At 39.0% G+C, this 24051-nt stretch overlaps 1 long non-coding RNA gene across 1 annotated transcript in view; it reads right to left on the reverse strand.

Annotated features, from left to right (window-relative positions):
* Positions 1–9255: 9255 nt before the first annotated feature.
* Positions 9256–24051, reverse strand: part of LOC118564592 — a 52625-nt gene continuing 37829 nt past the window's right edge. The window contains exons 2-3 of the long non-coding RNA XR_004931959.1: positions 9428–9692; positions 9256–9311 (exon numbers count right to left, since the gene is read on the reverse strand). This is a non-coding gene — a long non-coding RNA (uncharacterized LOC118564592). The remainder of the gene's footprint in view (positions 9312–9427; positions 9693–24051) is intronic.

Consider the following 24051-nt stretch of genomic DNA (forward strand, 5'->3'; position numbering starts at 1 on the left):
TAATATTTTTATCCGCTTTGCAATCCAGGGGGATTACATTTGTCAATAAGGAAAAGGAGTGGGTCTCTCCTCGCTCTCTTGCTCTGACTGCAGCCGAGGCAGCTGCATGTGAGACAGCACTTGGAGAAGAGGGAAGGTGCACACGGTAGCACTCGCTGTTGCCTCAAGATAATGTGGCGGGGGCTGGGGTTCTTTATTTGTGGTTAATAGTTCTACACTTTTAACACGAGTCCAAAAGAGGTGAGATTTGGACTGTTTTTGCTTTTTAGTTGGGCAAGTTTTACGTTGTGTTCGAGCTGGAAACTACCAGTCAGATCTGGCAACCCGTAGCGTAGCACTGCGTCCATTCAATCAACTCAAGCATAAGCTTTCAACACTCTTCGCTGAGGAGCTGTTACTGAAGGAGGACATTTCAAAGTTATTATCAGTGAGGTGTTAAAGGAAAAGTCAGAAGAAACACAGGGATATAAGAAGTACAATAGATGTTTTATTGACACATGGCAGTCCGGCTGCTAAACAGAGCTAGATGTTGGCCTATGCAAGTCATTTTGGCCCCTCGCCAGGTTCTACTATTGGAGTTTTGATCGTTTCATCCAGGACTTTCTTTTAGATACAAAAAGCAGACATTAGTTCTTACCCACTTCGAGGACCATTTGTCAAATTATTGACAGGACACACATTCACTCTATTTTAGCGGTTATGGAACGTGTTGGATTTGGCTATGTACTGCTAGTCACTAATATAAGGGCTAAAAACTAAATCTAGGTGTTTTAATTTCTTTGTTGCTGAAATCTCCTCTTTAAGGCTCATGGCATGATATCTGCTCCACTTCTAAAATACATTAATGATCTTTTGTGGCAGGAAAGCTAGATGAAAAAAACTTTTTAGTTTAGTTTAGGTTCTAAAGACGGCCTGAATTTACTTAAAACGGTTTCTTTAGATAAAAGCTTTATAATACAGGCGATCCGATTTTTTGAAAAAAAATAAATAAATTTTTTTTTTTTCCCCCAAAAAAAAATTAGATAAAACACACTTTATGCTTACATACAAATATTATGATTTGTTCATAAGATGCTCTGTCACCCTAGTCCTACTGCAAATAAGAATCAAACTATAACCATTGTAAATCAAGACAGAATTAAAGTTTTCCATGTGCTTCATATTGTTGGTTTTCTATGCTTCTGATAATAAACAGTGTTTGCAGTGTAGGTTTGAGCTTTACAAAATTCTCTGACCTTTCTCATACTATTTCTACAAGGCAGGTAGTCTAAATCAGCCAAACAACCTTTTCAAACATCTATATTATTAGCTGCTTGACAACTGATCAACAGAAAAAAAGAAATACAATATTCAGGAGGAATTTCTATATGCATTAGACTTTGAGGTTATAAACAAAGTGCAAAGCAATGTCTTTACTTTCTGGGAGGCAGCTGTCACAGTTTGCCCTGTGATCAAAATGAATAGACGTGGCATGGGGCAGAGTTTTGGCTCCTAACAGAACTACTGCTGCCTTTACAAATACAAAATGTAATAATCACCAGACTAAAAGATGGAATTGCTTCAGAGTTTTGCGGAAAAAAATAAGATATGATGTTTGAAATTCAAATAAATAAAATTGAAAGTCCAACCTTTGATTTGAGTATTATTAATAAGCCAGAAAAAAATCCCTCAATGTAATACTGATTTATTTTATCTTTATTTATTTCATTGTTTTCTAAATCACCAGTGTATACCACAATTATAGGCATGGCTAACAATCCTAATGAAATTAATGTTCCTGAAACATTTTGTATGCAAGTGCTACCCATGAATTATTGAGCAGAGGTTCCTTAAGCTTTTGACTAACTTATTTAGTGTCTTGTTTCCTTGGAGTATATGACATGCCAAACAAGGCCCATTTCTCTCAGCCACTCTTCAAAATGGGAAAGACAAGAACACATTTAAGAAGGACAGGCATTCGGTGATCTTTATAATTTGGGTAATGGCTATAAAAATAACAGCTCTTTGTTTAAATTTCTCACAACTAAATTCAGAGCAACAACCAAAAGTTTGAAGCTGTTTGAACTGTGACAGACGAGGCTGGCGAGGACTAAACATCCCAGCACTGTAGGAAGAGCGGTGAGGTTTAGGGCACTACAACGTCAAAGAGTTGTAGAAAAAAACCCAAAAGCTCTATGTTGGACCAACTGCAGCAAAATTGTTCAGTGGGAAATTGAGGGCTCTTACAAGTAAAAAGGATGAAATGCCCAATTCAAGGCTTTTTACACATCGGTTACCAGGGTGCCAGTGAATGTCGGAAGACGCCCCGCATTTCGGTTTATGGTTTTCGGGTCAGTTAACTTGTCCCCGCAAGTTAAATTTGGTTGGACCGCAGGTGGAAATAAACAAGAAGAAAGAAACTCCGGCACCTTGGAGCCTGATACACTAGGGCCTCAGTGGACAGCGTGAGCCTGGTAGAGTAGCTGGTAAACAAAGCTCAGAGGTGTCAAACTGTGACTGCGGTCATACTGCAGGCTTTAATCAAGGCCTCGCTGGCTTCTAGATTAACCAGCCCTGTTTTCAGTGTTGTCACAACATAGCACAGAGACCACCATTTCATCTCAGGAAGCACTAGCTTCTTGATTTTAAGAAAATACACTTGATAGTTTTGAATGGGGTTCATAAAAGGCAAATTTATCTTCTACCTCCTTTAAGCCAAAGAGTCAGCCTGTGGTTGTCATGCTTCAGCAACAACTCTGATTGGATTTTTTTTTTTTTATTTGTGAGAGACACAGAGAGGGAGGTTGGTTAACTTAATTGGTTAGATTTGAATTCAACCCTGACGAGTTGCGATATAAATGCAAGGCAGTGGGAGGCCCAGTCACACGACAAGGCCTTTCCTTCAGGGTAAAAATCAAGCTCAGAAAAGAAAAGCTTTTTTGCACACCTTTAGCGAAACATTTACTCTGACAGCCATATGGGGCTTTTATCATGTATCAAAAACTGAACATGTCTCCAAAAATAATATACTGAGCTATTATAATACCATAAGGAAATCACATAAAGTGTACATAAAACAAAAATTCAGGCAACATTTTGGTAGACAGCAATGTTTTTTTTCTGTTTCTAACCAGCATTGTTATTCTGCACAGGCAGCGATGGTCCTTTATCCTCTCAACAAGTGTCACCAGAAGTTACTGCATTACAGAGTCGATCAGTGTTTGTCAGAAAACATTTGCAGTGAACTAAAAAGTCAGTATACAGTTAATTTAGGTTTTATTTTGTTTGTTATTACAGCAAAATGGCTTTTTGATGACAAAAGAAAGTCAGTGTACTGCATCACTGATTAATTTGGCTCACACACAAAAAACGAGTCACTGTTGCAGCTAACTATCGTGGGTAACATGGATGGGATTGATTTATCATGATCCATGGAAATCAGCAGATGTTCTTGTACCAGCAGTAAAACCCAGAGTAAGACCCAGTTTCATACATGAATAACTTTATGCTCACAAACAACAGCCACCGTTACCTCAGTGGTCTGACTGTCGTCTCCAAAGCCCAACCAGCCATGGCTGTGACATAAACTGTGTTGTATCCTCTTTTTCCTTTGCTTGAAATATATATTACAATTGTTCATATTACTGTGACATTATAGGATCACAAATTCTAAATCTGGAACAACCAGAATCTTTGAAAATTACTTTGTTGAATAGCAGCTAAACATCAATTCTTGTGACAAAGGTCTTTTTTAAGTTAAAAAAAATTGATTTCTTTTTGCAACAGTACACAGTCCTGCTCTGCTATTAAAAGGCATCATCCATTAATTGTTGTGCTTCCCCATTCTAGAGAGACGTAGTCCCAAGGCTCAGAAAACTGGGTTTTAAAATCACCTATTTGCTTTAAACAAACAATGGAAAGATTGTATTTTATTAAAGTTTATTCTTTAAAACGGATCACCAACCTTTTTGAAACTGAGAGCTACTTTATCAGGACTGTATCATACGAAGGGTCAGAGTCAGAGTTCACCTTAACTTCATGACAATTAAACATATTTTTAATGCCTTTTTTAGTTGTTGTCATTTTTAAATGTATACAAATGCAAGTGTGATTTAAAACGAAGAGCAACAGAATATAATTTTTTTAAATGTATCTCACTGATGGATTGTGTTATTTTTAGGCCCCATTGGGGGCTACCTGGTGCCCATGGGTACAGTGTTAGCAAGGCAAGGCAAATGTATTTGCATAGCACATTTCAGTACAAGGACAACGCAAAGTGCTTTACATGATTAAGACATAGGAAAATAAAAACAGAATAAAGTTGGAATAAAATGTAGGAAAATTGAGACACAATAAAACATAGGAAAATGGAAACTAAAAGCAGATATTAATGATTTTAAAAACAAACTTAAACTAATGATGTTTCAGTAACAGTTTAACTAGAACAGTTAAAGGCAATCCTAAACAGTTGTGTTTTTAACCTTGATTTAAAAGAACTCAGGCTTTCCGCACTTTTACAGTTTTCTATAAGTTTGTTCCAGATAAATGGAGCATAGGAACTAAATGCTGCTTCTCCATGTCTAGTTCTGGTTCTAGGTATGTGGAGTAGGCTGGAGCCAGAAGACCTTAGTGGTCTGGAGGGTTGATACACTGATAACAAGTCTGCGATTTATTTAGGTGCTAAGCCAATCAGGGATTTATAGACTAACAGAAGTATTTTAAAGTCTATTCTCTGAGATACAGGGAGCCAGTGTAAGGACTTTAGAACTGGGGTGATTTGCTCTACTTTCTTAGTCTCAGTGAGGACGCGGGCAGCAGCGTTCTGGATCAGCTGCAGCTGTCTGATCCACTTTTTAGGCAGACCTGTGAAAACACCGTAGCAGAAATCAATTCCACTAAAGATAAACACATGGATTTGTTTTTCCAGATTGTCCTGAGACATTAGTCCTTTAATCCTGCAAATGTTCTCCAGGTGATAGAAAACCGACCTTGTAATTGTCTTTAGATGCTTTTGGAGGTTCAGTTCTGAGTTCATTTCTGCACTCAGATTTCAGGCCTGATCAGTGGTTTCTAGCTGAAGCAGCTGAAATTATTACTTCAGTTTTGTTGTTATTTAATTGAAGAAAATGTTGGCACATCATTGCATTGATTTCTTCTAAGCCTTTAGTCTGCACAGGTGACCCCTGCTTTAATATTTTTCCAAGATTTGTAGGCTTTCTGCCTCTAAAATGTTTTAACTTCGTCTTCAAACTAAGAATAATTGCGTAAACATTTGCTCATTTTAAAGATTATGAATACTCATATTGCAAAAATTATCATTTATGGACAGTAGATTAATTTTCATTTCACTGAATGCCTGAACTTTGTTGGAAAAACTTCTTCTTAGTACATTCACATCTCCCTGAATCAATATGAACATGTTGGCTGCACTGCATTGACCTTTACTTAGTAATTCTTTGGAGAGAAAAAAAACTAAAGACAGAAGTAATTCAGAGTATATGAATATGTTTTCAGCTCACTAGACGATATAAAGTGAACAGAAGCAGGGGATGTAATTGCAGAACTGTGTGGCTCAAACATGAACAACTGTCTAGTGCTGTGGAGATAAATTAAATGGAATGAAAATCAGCTCAATGTAGTTTTTCACACACTTAAATGTAATTGATCTTTGGTCAGTATGTCCAATTAAAGTGAAATCCATCTACTATTAAAATAGAAAGTGGGATCCACACAATATGATGAATATAAAGGAAAAACACATTAGCAAAGTATGACGCACACTAAAGTCACCCCACGATTAATTTCCGTGATTACAACCCACACCAGCAGTTGCTGGCCCTCAAATGGAGCTACTCCTGTGTGTTAATGTTATTCCCAACATGTTTTTGCTCCAACTCTGTGATTTATATGCTAATTGGCCCAATATAAGATCAATCTCCTTGATGCGCTGTTAAGATGATGTCTTCATGTCATTTCCCAGTTCATTGGAGGCCTCTGCCTCTCTAAGACTTGGATTAGCCCTGCTTTCCAAATTCCAATTCAAATGTTAAACTCTAAACACTCCACAAACCAACACCCCCTGAGCATCACACACAGCCGGGATATCTGGGGAACAACTCTTAGTCTTCAGGGGGTTTAAAAAAAGGAAGTTCTTCTGAGACATTAATTTTGTCCTTGCTCTCCCATTTTTAAATGTCTCCACATGCATATGGGACTCGTGGGGACAATGAAGCAGCTGACAAAGACTCATCTTTCTTTCGCCCCATCACTGAGCATCATAATCATGTGAGGGTGTTTTTCTTCTTCTGCGTTTGCCTGTTCTGTCAGCTGACATGAACATGAATTTTAGATTCTGCATCTGCGTTTCAAAATGTTTTCATCTTCCCTTTTTGCTCTGCAGCCGCTTCCCTCTATGTCTTTGTCTCTTCGTCTTTGAGCAGCTTTTGTTAGGCTCCTCGGTGAAAGCGAAAACGCACAGTAACAATTCCTGGGACTGACAGAAGTAATAAATGCTGGCAAAGTGCCAGCCAGTATAAATCCACTTTGGCTAATAATGTATTTCTCAAAGGAATGCAACATTGAAAATCCCTTACATAAAGTAATTTCTGTTTAGATTGCTTTCTAATTCTCTTTAAAATACACCAGATTGCCAGGTGTATCTTCGAAAGACGCTTGCAAAAGTCTTAACGTTTTCCATATATTGTCATGTTACCATCACAAAGTTTAACATATTTTATTGGGTTCTTGTGTGACAAACCAATACAAAATGGCGCATAACTGTGAAATGGAAGGGAACCAAAACTAATTGCCCATCTAAACTGACAGAAGAACATAAATCAGAAGAACAGCCAAGTGCGCCATGATAACTCTGGAGGAGCTGTAGACATCCACAGCTCAGGTAGGAGATTCTATTGACATGACAATTATAATTCATGAGATCCAAAAAATCTGGACTACAGAAAAGTGAAAGGAAGAAAAGGTTTGTTGATAGAAAGCCATAAAAAAATCCAATTTAAAGTCAGCCACAAGCTATACAGGCTACAGCAAACATGTGGAAGGATGTTCTCTGGACAGTATTAGAAGAAAACCTGTTAAAGGCTGTAAAAAACCTGAAATTGGGCAGAGGTTCACCTTCCAGTAGGACAGTGACCCAAAACACACAACCAGAACCACAGTGGACTGGTTCAGATCAAAGTAAATTAATGTGTTAGAATGGCCTAGTCAAAGCCCGGACTTGAATCTGAATGAAAATCTGTCAAGACTTGAAAATTGCTGTTCACAAACAATCTGAGCTTAAGCTATTTTCCAAGGAGAATGAGAATAAGTTCAGTCCATAGATTTGCAAGGCTGGTAAGAACAAGCCCAAAAGGCTTGCAGCTGCAATCATGGCAAAAAAGTTGTTCTATGAAATATTATCTCAGGGGGCATAAAATTCATAAAGAGAAAGGTGAAAACACTGTATCCCTTTTCGAGTCATTTAACAATTATGCACTACATTGTGTTAGGCCATCACGTTAAATGTCGTTAAAGTACCTTGAAGTTTGTGGCTGTAAAATTGTAATAACGCTCATGAAGCCGTATGAGTTTATTATAATTTTTATGAGAAATCCCTGGAGAAAAAGAACCAAACCAACATAAAGGCCAGGAAATGATCCCATGCAGTGTATAAGACAGGGTGGGCGGGGTTTCTCATGTACGAGGCTTCGTATGTCGGACAGTTCTGAACGTAACAACAAGCAGAGTGAAGAGTTTCTTTACGCTGATTTTCTTAACAAAGCTCTTACCATAGAATCAATCTCATACCAAGTAAAACTGTTATATCTACAAATTTGTTCATTTCTGATTTAGAATGCATCAAGTGATACAGAGCTACACTAAGTTTGGTTTAAATTTGAATGGCACATTTAATCTGACATGAGTTACATATTTTGGGTTTAAATCTGAGATACTGGAAATGATGGCGCCCTGACACAAAGCCGGTCTAAAAAGAATTGTTTTTTTAATGGTTGCAGGCTTCAAGAGAAACCTTCAGCGATTGCTTTCTTTGGCCTCCTGCCCACAAAAAGAAAATGAGGGGATAATGGTGCTTTATGGCTTTCTATTTAACTGTTGATAAGTGTTATTTTGTTTTTAATGAGTTCATTCAGGTTGGATGTAATTACAGCCACAAATTGGGAAAGAGCGGCAGCGCAAGGTTGTTTGGGTTGTGTTTGCTACAGCTTGCCTTTCTCATCCATGTCAGAGATTCACTCAAATTATATGACTATATGAACTTTACATAACTAATATATTTTATACTTAGTAATCAATTGATATACATTTTGGCAGCAACCAGAATAACTTGCTTTTCCGTTGTACTTTTTTATTCAGAATGTTTGTGCTAATATTGTAATATCATCACACTCTAAACGGTGAAGACGTATTTTATTGACAGGAGAAATCATTCCTGTTTTACCCAAGTTTTAGGAATAAATAAAATGATCTTGCTTAGACCACATACAAGTAATCATAACTTAGAAAACTCAATGTAAAACTGACCACCTGTCTCTCTGAGATGTCCCCACTTAGATATTTAACAATATGATGAGTATTATTGATGCACCTCTCCACTGGCCAGTTTTTGATCAGCTCAACTATGACCGGTGATCAGTCGGCTGGATCATGGGCGGATTAGCTGGTCAGTTTGATTTGTAATTGGATTATTTTAGGTTAGAAAAAGATAGTGATTACAAATGTCCTGCAATATATCTCTGGTGTACAACTGCTGTATTCTGTATTCAGGAAAATATGATGCGGCACCATCCCTCCTGCACTTTGTCCACATGTGGGTGCATTCATAGCAGTCTAGCCCTGTTGCTACAAAAAGACTAAATAATAAGGAAATGACAGGAAAAACTGAGCAAAGGGATGAATTTGAAACAGCACAAATGAAACTGAGTAACATTCTCTCTAATGCTGTCATTAAATTCTATCCAATATGTGTCATTTTAAGTCTGGAGGAAGAAACTCTGTGTCTATTATAATATTGTAGAGCTTATATCTTGTCATTTACGCAGGGATGCTGCAGTGTATGAGTCACGGCGAGATATAAAACACAATGAAAGCCTGATATACCTGATATACCTGTGGAACTGTAAGGAAATCTCTTTGATTGAATATCTTAAAACCTTTAACCTTATTTCAGAAGTCTGCCTCAATTTCAAATGTATGAAGCGCATGCTGCAGGCTGCTGGGTAGCGAAAGGGGAAGGAAAGAGTCTGAGCCATCACAGGCTACCTCCAGCTGAGCGGTGCCACAAGGTACGCAAATTACCGCTGCACACTTTGTTACATCTGGATTAAAAGGGTAAAAAGGAATCATTCTAGGTTTTTTTTTTTTATTTACTATAAAAATTTAAAAAAGGCCATTTCTTGAAAATAAAAATAAAGAGAATAACCCTTACACTTACTTTTTGAAGTGGGGCTGACAGGGAAGGAGATGATGCCACACCATCTGCACTATTCTTCCCGACACAACTCCTTCAAAGTCTCCAAGCGCTCTTCTCAGGCTCCTGTTTACACGGTCCGTGAACTCCAGGAAGCTGAGGCGGATGGCGACGTGTAGGAGCGTGTTCTCTCTTTTTTTTTTATAGGAGCAGCTCTTTCCTCGGTGCTTTCAGCTTTGATGGAGCTCTGATGTAGATTAGTCGTCACGTCTGATTCCAGATCAGCTCCCTGCGGGCAAAGATGGAGAAGGAAACATCATAAAGGGTCACATGTGAATATCAGTGTCAATCAAGTGTCATGATGGCACATTTCTGATGAAACCGTAACTGGATTACATATCAGTGCAGCACTGTGCCAGTCTCATGTTGTTACTGTATGTCACGTTCTGTCTCTGTTTCTATTTTCATTACTCCTCTTATCCAGTCTTGGTTGGAAATGATTACTGTAATCGAAATCTGATGTGCATTTGCAGTGAATGGGATTTCAGGAAAAAAAGCTTAAACTCGATTTATTTCCCCAATGTCAAATATAGGGATTCTTAAAGGAATCGGTCAGAATTTTTTTCAGTGAAGTTCTGATAAAATGTTCCAAGCAGCTGCTAATCCGAGAGGGGCCAGGGGCAAAGACTCAACACAACCAAAAACCTCAAAACAACTACAGTCTCAAAAATAACATAGGAATTTACACTAACAGATTTAATCTTATATAAAAGTAAAGCAGCCTAAAAAGTAATTGCTCTTTTATTCTGTTTTTGTACAGCTTTACATTTATACCAGACACCTACCCTGATGGGAAGCGCTTTCCTATGGGATGTTCTCAGTACATTTCTAGTACATTAGTTGTCTTGCACTTGGAAGGTTGTGGGTTCAATGTGCCCATGGGCAAGGCACTTAACCCCAAGTTGCCTACCCATCTGTGTATGAATGTGAAGGCAATTGGGTGAATGTGGCTCTAGTGAAAAACACCTTGAGTGGTCAGTTTGACTGTAAAAGTGCTGTATAAGCTCAGTCCATTTCCAGCGTAAAAACCCATCCAGTGGAAAAATAATGGAAGTTAAAAGGTGCGTTGCATAAGTTTTTCAAGTTAAATATAATTTATTTTCTTTCTCATATATGCTCTCACAATTGCCTGATTTGTAAAATGAGTTATCCTCTATTTACCTCGGTTGCCTCTATAGGCTGGATTAGTCAATTCATGAGAGAGTGCGGGACGAATTCTCTGGTTGTGCGCGTGGGTGTGACTAACTGCGTGCTCTCGTTCACCTGACTACTTTGTTGATCCTCCGCCGTAACCGATGCATTAGCGAGAGAACACGTGCTAACTTCAATATTTATATCTTTCTTACTAAGACATCACACCTCTAAACAAAATACCTGTGCAGTCGCAGCGACCAGATGTTTTTCATCTTCTCCCATGCACGTGCACAACACTGGTGTAATTTCAACTTGTCGCCAGAGGGGGCAGACGTCTGCAGAAATCCTGGAATTTACGCTATGCTCCTTTAAAGATACTACAACAGCACTTGTATAAAACTACTACGACTTTGATCAGCTTTGGTCTTCCTCCCCTCTCCAACAAGCTGTTAACTTTATCCTCCAGAATGAACTGACATGGACTAGTTAGTTACTGAAGGTAAAGCAATTTGAAAAGTCGCTGATCACAAACACATACTCCAACAAAGCTGATTAAAAATTAACATTTACAAAATTACCCTTTCTCCCTCAGAGAATGCTGTGAAACCTACAGCAGCCCTGTTTAACCTCTGTCACTCTGTCTCTGAGTTCATTCTGACTGTGTCAATCTCAAAACTGAAGTTGTTGTGGCACAAGACAGCATGCCGTCTTCCTGTCAGTCAAAATGAATAACTCCACTTGTCGCGAAACCAAGGCTCATCACCTCGTTTGATTTAAGCTCAAAAACCAGAGAAGTAGCGTTTTCCCTTCTTTCCTCATAAATTCTCCATCAAATAATCGGTTTGAGTCTTTTAACTCGAGTTTCCCTGTTGTAAAGGGAACATGTTCAAGATGTTCTGTGCGAGGTTTTCACAAATTTTTCAGAAAATGCTACGCTTTTTCTAAGGAAACATTGAAGCCCAGCAGATAAGGCTGGCATGATTGTAAAATACAGCAAACAGGCTGCATTTGACGAGTCAGATGCAACTTCCTGGCTGTATTATTTCCTGTACAGACAGAATACTCTCACAGAATAACGCTCATAATCTGGAATCTGATGATGATCACTATAGATAAGGCTGATAAAATCGTACCTTGTGCTTTTTATATAAAAAAAAATGTAGAGATGTACAAAGAAATTGTCTGGTCAGTGGAGTTCATCAGTTTTCATCCTGATTGCAGGTCAAAGCAAAACCCAGATCTGTCCTGTTTTGGTTAATTTGTTGTATGTCTTGTTAAGATTTTCAGAATCATTTTGCAAGACATTTTCTGTGCAAACATACAGCAAAATGTCCTCTCTTAATATTTCGCTAGGAAAAAAGTATTTCAGGACTTTATGGTAAAATTAGACAATGCCTGAAATGATTTAGAGATTGTTTTTGTAGGTTTCTTGCCAAACAGTTGTAATCTTGGCATCTATATACAGTACTCTCAGAGAAAACAGCAGAAAAGTACAAATAATTTCAGACGTTGGTGCAACTTAATACCATAAATGCCTGAAAAGAGCACAACCTCTTAAAAATGTATCAAGTGGTGGAAACATGGGGTTTATTAAAAGATGTCAGCTTGTATTTCAAAATATGGCCTATTTCTTGTTAACAGTACTATCAGCTAGAGGGGATTTAGGAATCCCTTAAGAACTGTGAGACCAAAGCTTATCTTTAAGTGTTTTTAGATTGAAATACACCATCAGTTAGGAGGTTAGGAGCAATTTTCGGGAAGATGTGCCATGTAATTGTGTGCAGACTTTCCAACTTGCAGAATCGCCTTTAGCTGTGGCTAAAATGCAACCCTCCTGGTGTCGGTCTATGCCAAGTTTGCATATCTAATGATGGAAATAATTCCTCATTCTTTTTTGCAAGTTTCCTCTCACTCAATCAGAGTGGATGGAAAGTGTCTGTGAGCAGCAATTTTTAAGTCTTACCACAAATTCTAAACTTTGACTAGGCCATTCTTGTACATGAATGTGCTTTGATCTGAAACATTCCATTGTAGCTCTGGTTCTATGTTTTGGGTCGTTATCTCGCTGGAAGATTTAGCATCTATTCAATTGAATTGAAATCAATTTTATTTATATAGCATCAATTCATGATACAAGTCATCTCAAGGCACTTTACAAAGTCAAATTCAATCAGATTATACAGATTGGTCAAAAAGTTTCCTCTCTAAGGAAACCCAGCAGGTTGCATCGGGTCTTGACAAGCAGCATCCTGAAAGAGCGTAGAGCCACAGTGGACAGTCGTCTGCATTTTCCATGTCTTTGTAACAATCTCTCATACTGAGCAAGAATGAAGCGACAGTGGAAAGGAAAACTCCCCTTTAACGGGAAGGAAAAACCTCCAGTGTGAACGGTCATCTGCCCCGACCGGCTAAGGTTAGAGAAGACAGAGCAGAGACACAGTAAAATAGGCACATAAGCACACGTTGATCCAGGAATCTTTTCTACATTATATAGTAATAGCGGGTGATCTGCCTCCCCTAGATGATGTCACTGCTAACAGAACATCAGACCAGGTGTACCTACTATGAAGAAAAATAAATGACAGAATAAAAAGTTAACAGCTGAAATGACAACAAACAATGCAAATTGGAGAACAGTAGGAGAACTCAGCAGAGTGAGAAAAATAGACCCTGATGTCCTCCAGTAGCCTAAGCCTATAGCAGCATAACTACAGACATAGCTCAGGGTAACATGTGCCACTCTGACTATAAGCTTTGTCCTTTTCTTCACCCTCTAGCAGATTTATCTCCACCGTTGCTCTGTATTTATCTCGATCCCTAAATACTTTCCTAAACTCTATCTCCTCTTTCAATACTAAAGATAAGTATTCCCGCACCATGACACTCCCATCGGCATGTTTCACCATAGGATGGTGTGTTCAAAGCAATGTGCATTGTGACTGTTTTTTTGTTGTTGCAAAAAACAGTAGTTTGGAAAAAAGTTCAGTTTTGCTCACATCTGATCAGAACATATTTCCCAACATGGCTTGTTGTGTTCTTTCAACAATAGTTTTCTTGTTACTAATCTTGCAAAAACACATTTATTGAGTGAATGACTAATAGCCACCTTGTGGACAGATTCTACAAACTAAACTGCAAAATTTATAATTTTCCTTCCACTTCATAATTATCCACTACTATGTGTTTTCACAAAAAAAATGTGTAAGCTGTGTGAAAGAGACCTTCCCAATGTCCTAGTTAAACCACGTGCCACGTTTTTTTATTTTTTTTTCATGTCTCCCCAAATGTGTCACGCCCACCCAGGGAGCTGTGCCGCACAGTTGGAAAACCTTTGAAGCAGACAAACCCTTAACACAGATGTTAGGTGCAAATGAAAGCCTGCATTCAGTCCCGGAAATAAAAGGTTGCCACTGAAGCCGGAGCTGCGACAAAGGCGAGACCTTCCAGATTTCTACACCCTGGGCAGCCGTGATTTAATGCCAGTACATCATGAGTTATATGGATGGGCTGTGATTAAATAATTTCCAGCGCCAGTGTGGCATAGCGGCATACTGAGTCGAGTCAAGCTCCCACACAGGGGATAAAGAAAAGCTTTATCAGTGCGGAGCTTACATTTAACTTACACAGGGCATGGCCTGTAAGGACAACGACTGATTGATTACCATAACAACATGGAAATCTGTCATAATTCACAGGAAGAAACAGCAGCATCAGAGACTTTCAATCAGGTCAAACAGTGCTGTTTAGTTAATATAATTTCTCTCTGCAGGCTCCTTTGAATAAATAAGATGTTTTTATCTGTTATTTAAAAGCGACACAGTGGGAGACTTTAAGGAAACAGTGTTGTAGTCTATATCGTCCTCTCCGTGACGCTCTGACATGCCCAGACCATCGTCTCTCTCCACCCAAAACTCGCTGGCCTTGTCACCACATCCCATAATTCCTCCTATCATTGCCATGACACTCAACTGACCTTTTGATACCCAGCTCTGGCACACAGGTTGGGTTGCATATCTTCAATTTTCAAGCTGAAATCTCCAATTGGACTCCTGCCAAACACCTCCCCGATTGACCTTGACAAGACTGAGCCGCTGTTCTCCCCTCAGAAATCCTGCCCTTAACAAGAGCCGTCAATCATGGCACTTTCTCTTTCCCTGAGCCATGTTCAGGTTGATCTCAGACAACCAGCTGCTGCTGCTGCTGCTGCTGCTATTGCAGATCTGCTGTGTATAAAATCTGCTGACTCAGGTCCACAAATACTCTTTGTCTCCCATCTGGACTGCCGCAACTCCGATGTGGCTGAGCAACCTGAAATAACTACAACACAACGCTGAGATCAGCTTAAACATACACCTCTTTTACATGTTTTCCAACACTGACAAAAAGGTTGATCTAAGTTGAAGGGAAGGGGAACTTTCTCACCTTTTCAGTGTTTATCTTGGTTTTAATCCTTCAGCACTACAAAACCGGGGAAGGAGAAAAGGGTATAGTGTAAACTTATTTGTTATTATTCCTCAGAGACCTGAAGTTGCATGAGAGAAATAATACTAGATATATGTCTACAGGTACCCAACATAATTACTGGATGGTATTGAAATACAGAATTCAGTATAGCTCTAACCATTTCTGCTTTAGATTTAGAAATGACACATAAAGGCAAATTAGCCATATTTACAAACCAGAAAACCTAATAATCTTGATAGTATGAATGAAAAATATCGGTCGGTCTTTCAAAGCAGATAATTTTTAAGCACACCTTTCTGACACAAAAAGACAATTCAGAGGCACGCCTGCCTAAAAATGGAATCACCATTATCACGTATGGACGATGATGTGGTGTTTACAACAAGAGGGTAAACCTGCTCATTTTTGTAAACAGAAATGATTCCTCTAGAAAAAGGCCTCTCTAAAGGTTTAAATGAATGTGCAGCTGGTTACTGGCGAGGCAAAAAAGTCTCTTACTCTCCCCAAAATACACTCTATGTTGAAAAAAGGATGGTGCCTTTTCTGAGAAAAAAATAATTGTATTATAAACCTGACACTACTTTATTTTTCAGTGTCTTAACCAAATAAATAAGAAAATGTATGACTGCAACTGGTGTTTAATTGCACATGACAATTGTGTGCAATAATCTAATTAATGCACTGTACTACAACCCGTGCAATAATCCTGATGTAGTGACTTCTGCTGCTATCAACACCTGAACATATGTCAGTACACATGTATGTATGTATGTATGTATGTACAAATGTATACAATGTATATGCACATATATACGCGTAGGTACGTATGTATGTAGGCGCATAGATATATGTATATATATATAAGTATATATATATATGTTTATATATATATAGACCACTATGAATGTAAATAAGACATCATATGCTCATTCCTATTCTTTTTGATCCATTGTATATATGAAGATTCACTGTATATAACTGAATGCACCTTCCCTACTCTGCACCTTCTTGTATGAGCCGATGTGACGAGTGAATTTCTCCATTGTGAGATCAATAAAGACTATCTTATCTTATCTTATCTTATCTTATCTTATCTTATCTTATGACGGTGGAGAAGGAGTTCGTCCTGTAACTGGTGGGTTGCCGGTTAGTATCCCCACTCTGACCGTCTCAGTCGTTGTGTCCCAGGACAAGACACTTCACCTGCTTTGCCTACTGGTGGTGGTCAGAAGGCTTGATGGCGCCGACTGTATGCCAGCGTTGCTTTGATCAGTCTGCCCCAGAGCAGCGTGTGAGTGAATGACTGAATGTAGTGTAAAGCATTTTGGGGTCCTAAGGATTTGATAAAGTGCTATACAAGTACAGGCCATTTACCATTACACATTTTCAATTCACTTCGTTCCATCACATGTGTAACATTGGCTTGAAAATGTTTTTTAGTGTCAAACAAAACATTGTTTTAAGAAAAAATAACTGTACATGGACTCATAGGGTCTGAGTCATGAGACCTATCACATTCCTGTAATAATATTTGACAACTACATTAATGTAATGGAGTTGCAGTAAACCTGCACAGGTAAAACATGGGTTGATGATTATGTGTAGACTTTCAGCTGCTTCCATTCACTGCTGGTATGGGTTAGACAAGCATTGCATGACTGGCTGATATAAAGTATTCTGGTGACACTGTTACTTTGATAAATGCTGAAATCCCATCTACCTTAATGATGACAGAAATTAAGTTTTAATTTTTTTTTTAATCACCATTGCTGTCACAATTCACCACTGATGCTAATGGCTGGCAGACTTATTTTAACTAGAACAACATCCCACTGCAGAATTTAAAAAAGAAAAGGTATAGAAATGGTGACGTATGCTCTTTTAAACTGCTGTTTCCAGGCTTTCAACCACATTAATTCAACTGTTTCCAGGTTGTGGCTTAAGGGAAAGACATGGAAAGGACGTTGAGGCACACATTGTGAGCAATGTATACATTCCCTTTCCAAGTGAGAGTAGACTAATACCACTCGTTTATCTTTATCTCATTAAGGATTGGAGCATAGCTTAAGGGTGGACATTTAGTTTGCATATAGGTTAGGTGCAGGAAACAACAGCTAGCCTGCACCCTCACAAACAAGACAATCTTCATAGCTAATCTTTGACATCAAGGTACAACCACTAAAGATATGATTGCAGACCTGACTTGGAGACTTTTAAGATGTTTATACAGCAAGTCAATGCAAACTCCGAGTTCTTCGCGGAGGCTTTTGAGTCAAAGAACATGGTTTGATCCACAGAGAAAACACTTTTGACTTCACTGGTACTTCTTTTCTGCTTGGCTGCAAGTCAAACAGTGACTTGCATGCACTGGGTGATAATCACAGAAGGGAGAGTGACTCTACTTACTGATAAGAAAATCATTACAGTGTTCATAAAGATGCTTATTTCCTGCTGTATTAGGTTACACTGAAGCTGTAAATTCAAACAAAACACTCCCCAAATAAATCTGCATAATTATTCTGAATCATAAATTAAGCAGATAAATCCACATTCGATTTGCTGTTGAAAGCATGAATGAGACATAATAAATGTTTTCACAATAAGAAAGAACACAAGCAAATCAGAAGCCCATGTCATTTATACTCTGAAAACTTATACCCTATCACATAGGAAATAAAATTATCCACAGTAACAGTGCAAAAGTATTTTTGTATCTTATTGGGATTTTCTGTGACAGGCCAACATGTATTAGCATATCATTGTAAAATGAAAGATGTAAGATATGTGGTGTATAAAATGTTTTATAAAAAAACCTGAATCTCAAATGTGCAATGTGGCCTTACCCCCCCCCCCCCCCCCTTCCGTCATGTACATCCTCATTGCAATCAGACATTAACGCCCAACCCTTGATAATTTATTTTACTGCTGGTAAGGTATTAGGCACAAACTGATGTTTGCCGAACATGACAGGGGAAGTGGGGAGAAGATGTGCCCTTAAATTGACACCCTTAAATACGATCAAGTGCAGCCAACACCTTCAGAGGTTTTTTTTGTGTGTAGCTCAGTCTGTCGTCCAAGAACAGACAGAGTACACCTACACCTAAACTAACAGACAAGACAAGTAGATGGTTAATCTTATAAGTAACTAAGAGGCTAATGATGACTCTGGAGGAGCTGCAGAGATCCATAGTTAAGCTGAGAAAATGTGTCAACAGGAAAACTATTAGTTGTCAACGGATAACACATATCTGGCCTTCATTGAAGAGCTTTAATAAGAAGTAAATTGTTGAATGAAGCCACATGAAGTACAGTTTTAAACTTGTTGATATTCCATATTTTCCCATTTTACAACTCCATCCCCATGGAACATGGTGGTGGGGCAGCTTCGTTTTGTGGGGACAGTTTTCAGCCACAAGGCCGGACCGCTCACAGTTGATGGAAAGATGGATGGAGCCCAATACAGAGGAGCCTTGGAGAAAAAACTGTACCCTAAATATAAGGCCATAGCTGATGGTTTAGATCAGAGGTGGGCAGTTCCGGCCCTCAAGGGCCTGCATGTTTTACATGTGTTCCTGCTTCAGGATACTTGAATCAATAGCTGCTTTATCTCCACAGCCTGGTGTGTTCAAACAGGAAAATAGCTAAACATATGAGACAACATCCCCTGGAACGCCTGGAAGGACTGGGAGTGGCCACCCCCGGTTTAGATCAAGGCATATTCATCTGTTAAGATGGCCTAGTCCACCAGGACAACAATACTAAACATCCAGCCAGAGCTCAGTGGCTCAATCAAGATTTTTTTCTGTCAAAAACGTAATAGCATGTACCGTATTCCTTACACTTCACACTTATGCAGAACGTTGTGCTGGTCTCTCATAGAAAATCCCCTCAAATACAGCACATTAAAGTTTGTGTTTATAAGAGAAAATGTGGAAAAGCTCTAGGGCGTGGACAGCTTTATATGCCGCTGTAAGATCTGCTTTTCTGTTGCATCTTTATTTTACTATCTGCACAGATATAACTACTAAGATTCAGACGTGCACATCTTTGCATCCCAAATGGCTTCTACCTAACAGTGCCTCCCTATGCATAGACAACTAAGGTGCAGGACCTGAAGCTGAAGAGATCTGACACGCTCACACACACACACACACACTGCTCTCACACAGACAGATAGCCTGCGATGTGATCAGACTCTCAACGCAGCCGCACATTATGTGTATTCACTGACAGGCAGGTGGTGGAGAGCTGTGGCGCGGGGGCCGACAAACACCAGACAAAACGCGCTGTGGCGGATCCTCTCACACAAACAGTTGGGTCGGACCTGGAAGTTGTCCTCACTGTTTACCAGTTCTCACGCGCTCTTCCTGCATGAGCCGTCTCACTGTCATCTGAGAGAGCCTTCTCCCTTTTCCTTGTTGACTACGGACTATCTCAGACCTCATAAGAAAGCTTTTACACGCTTAATTAGGAGGCACTGTAATGCGGTGTGTAATGCTCAATTTACTCTATATGATTCCCTTTCTTGTCTTCTTTAATTTCATTCCGAATCAATCTATCAGACTCCTTTTTTTCCTCCCCATTAAGCAGACTTTTCCACATTAAAGGCCCACAATCACAGTCCAGTTTGCTAGTGTCGACTCCATTTTGAGCCCTTCTAATGGCACCCCTAACCACTGCCCCCTCTCTTCTCCCATTTCTTTTAGTTTTCAGTCCTGCGTTTGTTAACGGCAGGCAGAGGAGGTAACAGAAAGGGAGAAAAAAAAGTGTATGAGAGAAGAAATGAGGTGGAATAAAACAATAAAACACAGGCTAGCTTTCACCTAAAACACGTACAGTATGGCTGGCAGCCACAAGGACTCGGTGGTGGAGCTAATGTAAACATGGAGGGAATATAGAGCGGAGAGGGAAACAGAAGCTGCGAAAATAAGAGTGTGGCAGCGCTGAAGCGAGAGTGGATGAGTAAACAGACCAATCGCACTTTAAGGGCAAGGAGGAAACAGGAGGCGGAGGAAAGGAGGACGCAGGGAAAAGGTGGCAAGGAGAGCATTCACTCGGGAGAAGGTTAGCAGACTGAGGCTGGCAGTTTAAAGGTTTGTACTTTTCGACGTTAATTAAAAGTTATACACTGATCAATTTCACTGCGATGAATTGTTTCCCTTCCCATAAAAACCTGCATAAATCCCAAAGGGATGGAACCGGGTCACTAAATCAGCCATCCATGTTTTTCATGCTCTCTGCCTTTGACAGTAATGAGCCCAGCCAGTATGATTGGCTGTTAAGCAGCTGATTGGAAGCAGTTTCCACTAATACATGGATTAACTTTGACATTTCAGAGGAAAACCTTAAAGTTTGACATCAGTGAATGTAATTTTATTTTCAGCATTAATTTCAGAGATAACTTCTGCCACCTTTTGTTTTAGTCTGTGGGGTTTAAACCTCAGCCCGAAAAGCCTTCTTCATTTCTTTAACAAGCAGATACTTTTATTTAACATGATTTATCAGTTAGGATACTTGACTGAATTTTATTTTTAGAATAAACCCTTAAATTGACATATACAGAATTTCTAAATACTTCATGCATATGGAGGACCAAGTCTTCCATATCTAAAAATAAATACAGAAATAAATAAATGCTCAATAAATAAATAAGCATACAATTAATTGCCACCAAATTAATAAATGTAGGTAGAAATTAAATTATACAGTGAGACATAAATGTATATATCTCTTTTTATTAGCTTATTCTTTTATTCGCCTTTGTAATAATTACCTTATTTATTTATTGTGCGTTATAATCTTCAACTTTATTTATTAATTACTTATATTTTTTAAGTATTTATTTTTGTGCATGTTATAATATTTTTGTCTGTTTTATTCTTCCTTTGTATTTTTTTACCCTATATATTTCTGTGATGCTATTTATTTCTGCCTGTCGTTTTTACATTTCTGCCTGTCCTTTTTACATTTCTGTATGCATTTCTGCCTCATTATGCAAATGAGGAGGGGTGTGTCTTAAGGGCTCAACTTCTTCCCATTGGTTGGTTAGCATTTTACTGCGTCGGTCAAATCTACATGGCTTTTCCCCGCACTAAAGCTTAAGTAATGTCAAACTCAGCAGTCAGACGTTCAGTGTCCGACCTCTTAAGGAAAGCTGCTAATAGACTGGAAGAATTAGAACGCTGTACATTTGGGATCTGAATGTTTTTCTGTGGTTTCAGATTCGGTTTTTCCAGATCAGTAACTCATCGGCGGATGATTTCTTCTACAAAACAGACACCTCTCTGCAACCACAGCAAGGCAGACACTGAGCTACAACCGTAGTTTCCTCAAAACGAGTCTCCCATCGCGCTGGGTGAATTACATTGGACCCTATGCAGAGCTCGCTTGATAAGAAAATACTGTAGTTGATTATAAAAGTCCCGTTGACTCCACGGAGTCAACAGGATCTAGCTCATGGTTGATCCGGTTGAGGGGCTCCGATTTCGGCCAGCGTCTCTCAGCTGCTCCCTCCTCCCACACGCGTGGTGCATTTAGGGACCGCCAAAAAACCTTTGAATCAAGCACTCTTGAGAAACAAAAATCAATAAATTCCGTATTTTGTGACCACCTATGACAAAACTAATATAAAATCATGCCACTAAATAACATCTGTAAGGCACCCTTGTTTTTATTCCATTTTAACTATTTTCAATTTTTAAGATTTATTCAAAGACAATAGTTGGCTGAAGTAGTAGAACAATTTCACAAAGAATTTGAGTGAGTGGGTCACATGACCTGGAAGCTATTGAAGAAAAGTCCAAATTTTTGTCTTGAAAATTGAAAATAGCTTAAAAATTAATAAAAACAAGTGTGCCTTACAGATTTTTATCTATTGGCATCGATTTATATTACTTTATCTTAGCTGGTCACAAGATAATACATTTATTGATTTTTATTTCTCAAGAGAGCTTTTTGACGGTCCCTAAATGCACCACCGCGTGTGGGAGGAGGGAGCAGCTGAGAGACGCTGGCCGAAATCGGAGTCCCTCAACCGGATTAACCATGAGCTAGATCCCGCTGACTGCGCGGAGCTGTAATGTCCAATATCCAAATTCAAACCAACTTCACTGCGGTGCTGGATCATGCGTAAAGACGCAGCGTGAACCCCAAGTGTTGCAGCTGAGGGGGAAATGTTGGATCGGCTTGATGAAACTCCGCCTCCTTCACAAATTAGACCAACATGGATAGAATAATGATAATATGTAGTGCTTTTTATTGCCTGGATGTGAATCTGATAATTCATATTGTGCCTTTTATAATCAACTACAGTATTTTCTTATCAAGCGAGCTCTGCATAGGGTCCAATGTAATTCACCCAGCGAGATGGGAGACTCGTTTTGAGGAAACTACGGTTGTAGCTCAGTGTCTGCCTTGCTGTGGTTGCAGAGAGGTGTCTGTTTTGTAGAAGAAATCATCCGCCGATGAGTTACTGATCTGGAAAAACCGAATCTGAAACCACAGAAAAACATTCAAATCCCAAATGTACAGCGTTCTAATTCCTCCAGTCTATTAGCAGCTTTCCTTAAGAGGTCGGACACTGAACGTCTGACTGCTGAGTTTGACATTACTTAAGCTTTAGTGCGGGGAAAAGCCATGTAGATTTGACCGATGCAGTAAAATGCTAACCAACCAATGGGAAGAAGTTGAGCCCTTAAGACACAGCCCCTCCTCATTTGCATAATGAGGCAGAAATGCATACAGAAATGTAAAAAGGACAGGCAGAAATGTAAAAGCGACAGGCAGAAATAAATAGCATCACAGAAATATATAGGGTAAAAAAATACAAAGGAAGAATAAAACAGACAAAAATATTATAACATGCACAAAAATAAATACTTAAAAAAATAAGTCATTAATAAATAAAGTTGAAGATTATAACGCACAATAAATAAATAAGGTAATTATTACAAAGGCGAATTAAAGAATAAGCTAATTAAAAGAGATATATACATTTATGTCTCACTGTATAATTTAATTTCTACCTACATTTATTAATTTGGTGGCAATTAATTGTATGCTTATTTATTTATTGAGCATTTATTTATTTCTGTATTTATTTTTAGATCTGGAAGACTTGGTCCTCCATACATGCAGGCTCGAGGCCAATATAATGTATGACTTGCTAAAGTACTTCAAGCAGAGGCACACTATGGCTCCATAAATGGTTTACACAGTATGGTAACTGGATTCAGGTGTAGTTAACAGCAACAAACTAAGCTGGATAAAGAATAAGGCTGGATGGTACACTGACTCTTCTAAAAGTGTTTTTTGAGTAGAATAAGAAAAGCATCGGATTTTTTAATTATATTTCACCGTTATAAAAGTATTTTGAGTGTATTAAGAAAATATTTGTGTTTTGAATCGTTTATTTTTATTTTTTTTAAAACTGTGTGCATTAGAAAAGCTTGTCTTTGTGGTATTTTATTTTATTTGCTGATTGATATGTTATTGTTCTAAGATTTTTTTAATTAAAATAATGTCAGTGATGAGACCTGCTTGCAATGACAGTAGCATACTTGAAGCCGATTCTCTAGCCTCTGCCTAAGACTGTGATAATCTGCAACTACAGTTGTTTATTAAAACAACTGTCCATCCATCCATCCATCCATCCATCCATCCATCCATCCATCCATCCATCCATCCATCCATCCATCTATTCTCTTTCGCTTATCCAGGGTCGGGTTGCGGGGGTAGCAGCTTCAGTAGGGAGGCCCAGACGTCCCTCTCCCCGGCCACTTGGGTCAGCTCCTCCAGGGGAATCCCAAGGTGTTCCCAGGCCAGCCGAGAGACACAGTCCCTTCAGCGTGTCCTGGGTCTTCCTCTGGGCCTCCTCCCGGTGGGACGTGCCCGGAACACCTCACCAGGGAGGCATCCAGGAGAAATCCTGACCAGACGACGGAGCCACCTCGGACCTGACAACTCTGAACTATAGAAATCTTGTAACCATT

Source organism: Fundulus heteroclitus, chromosome 11, assembly GCF_011125445.2.
Source record: "Fundulus heteroclitus isolate FHET01 chromosome 11, MU-UCD_Fhet_4.1, whole genome shotgun sequence".
NCBI classification, from domain to species: domain Eukaryota; kingdom Metazoa; phylum Chordata; class Actinopteri; order Cyprinodontiformes; family Fundulidae; genus Fundulus; species Fundulus heteroclitus.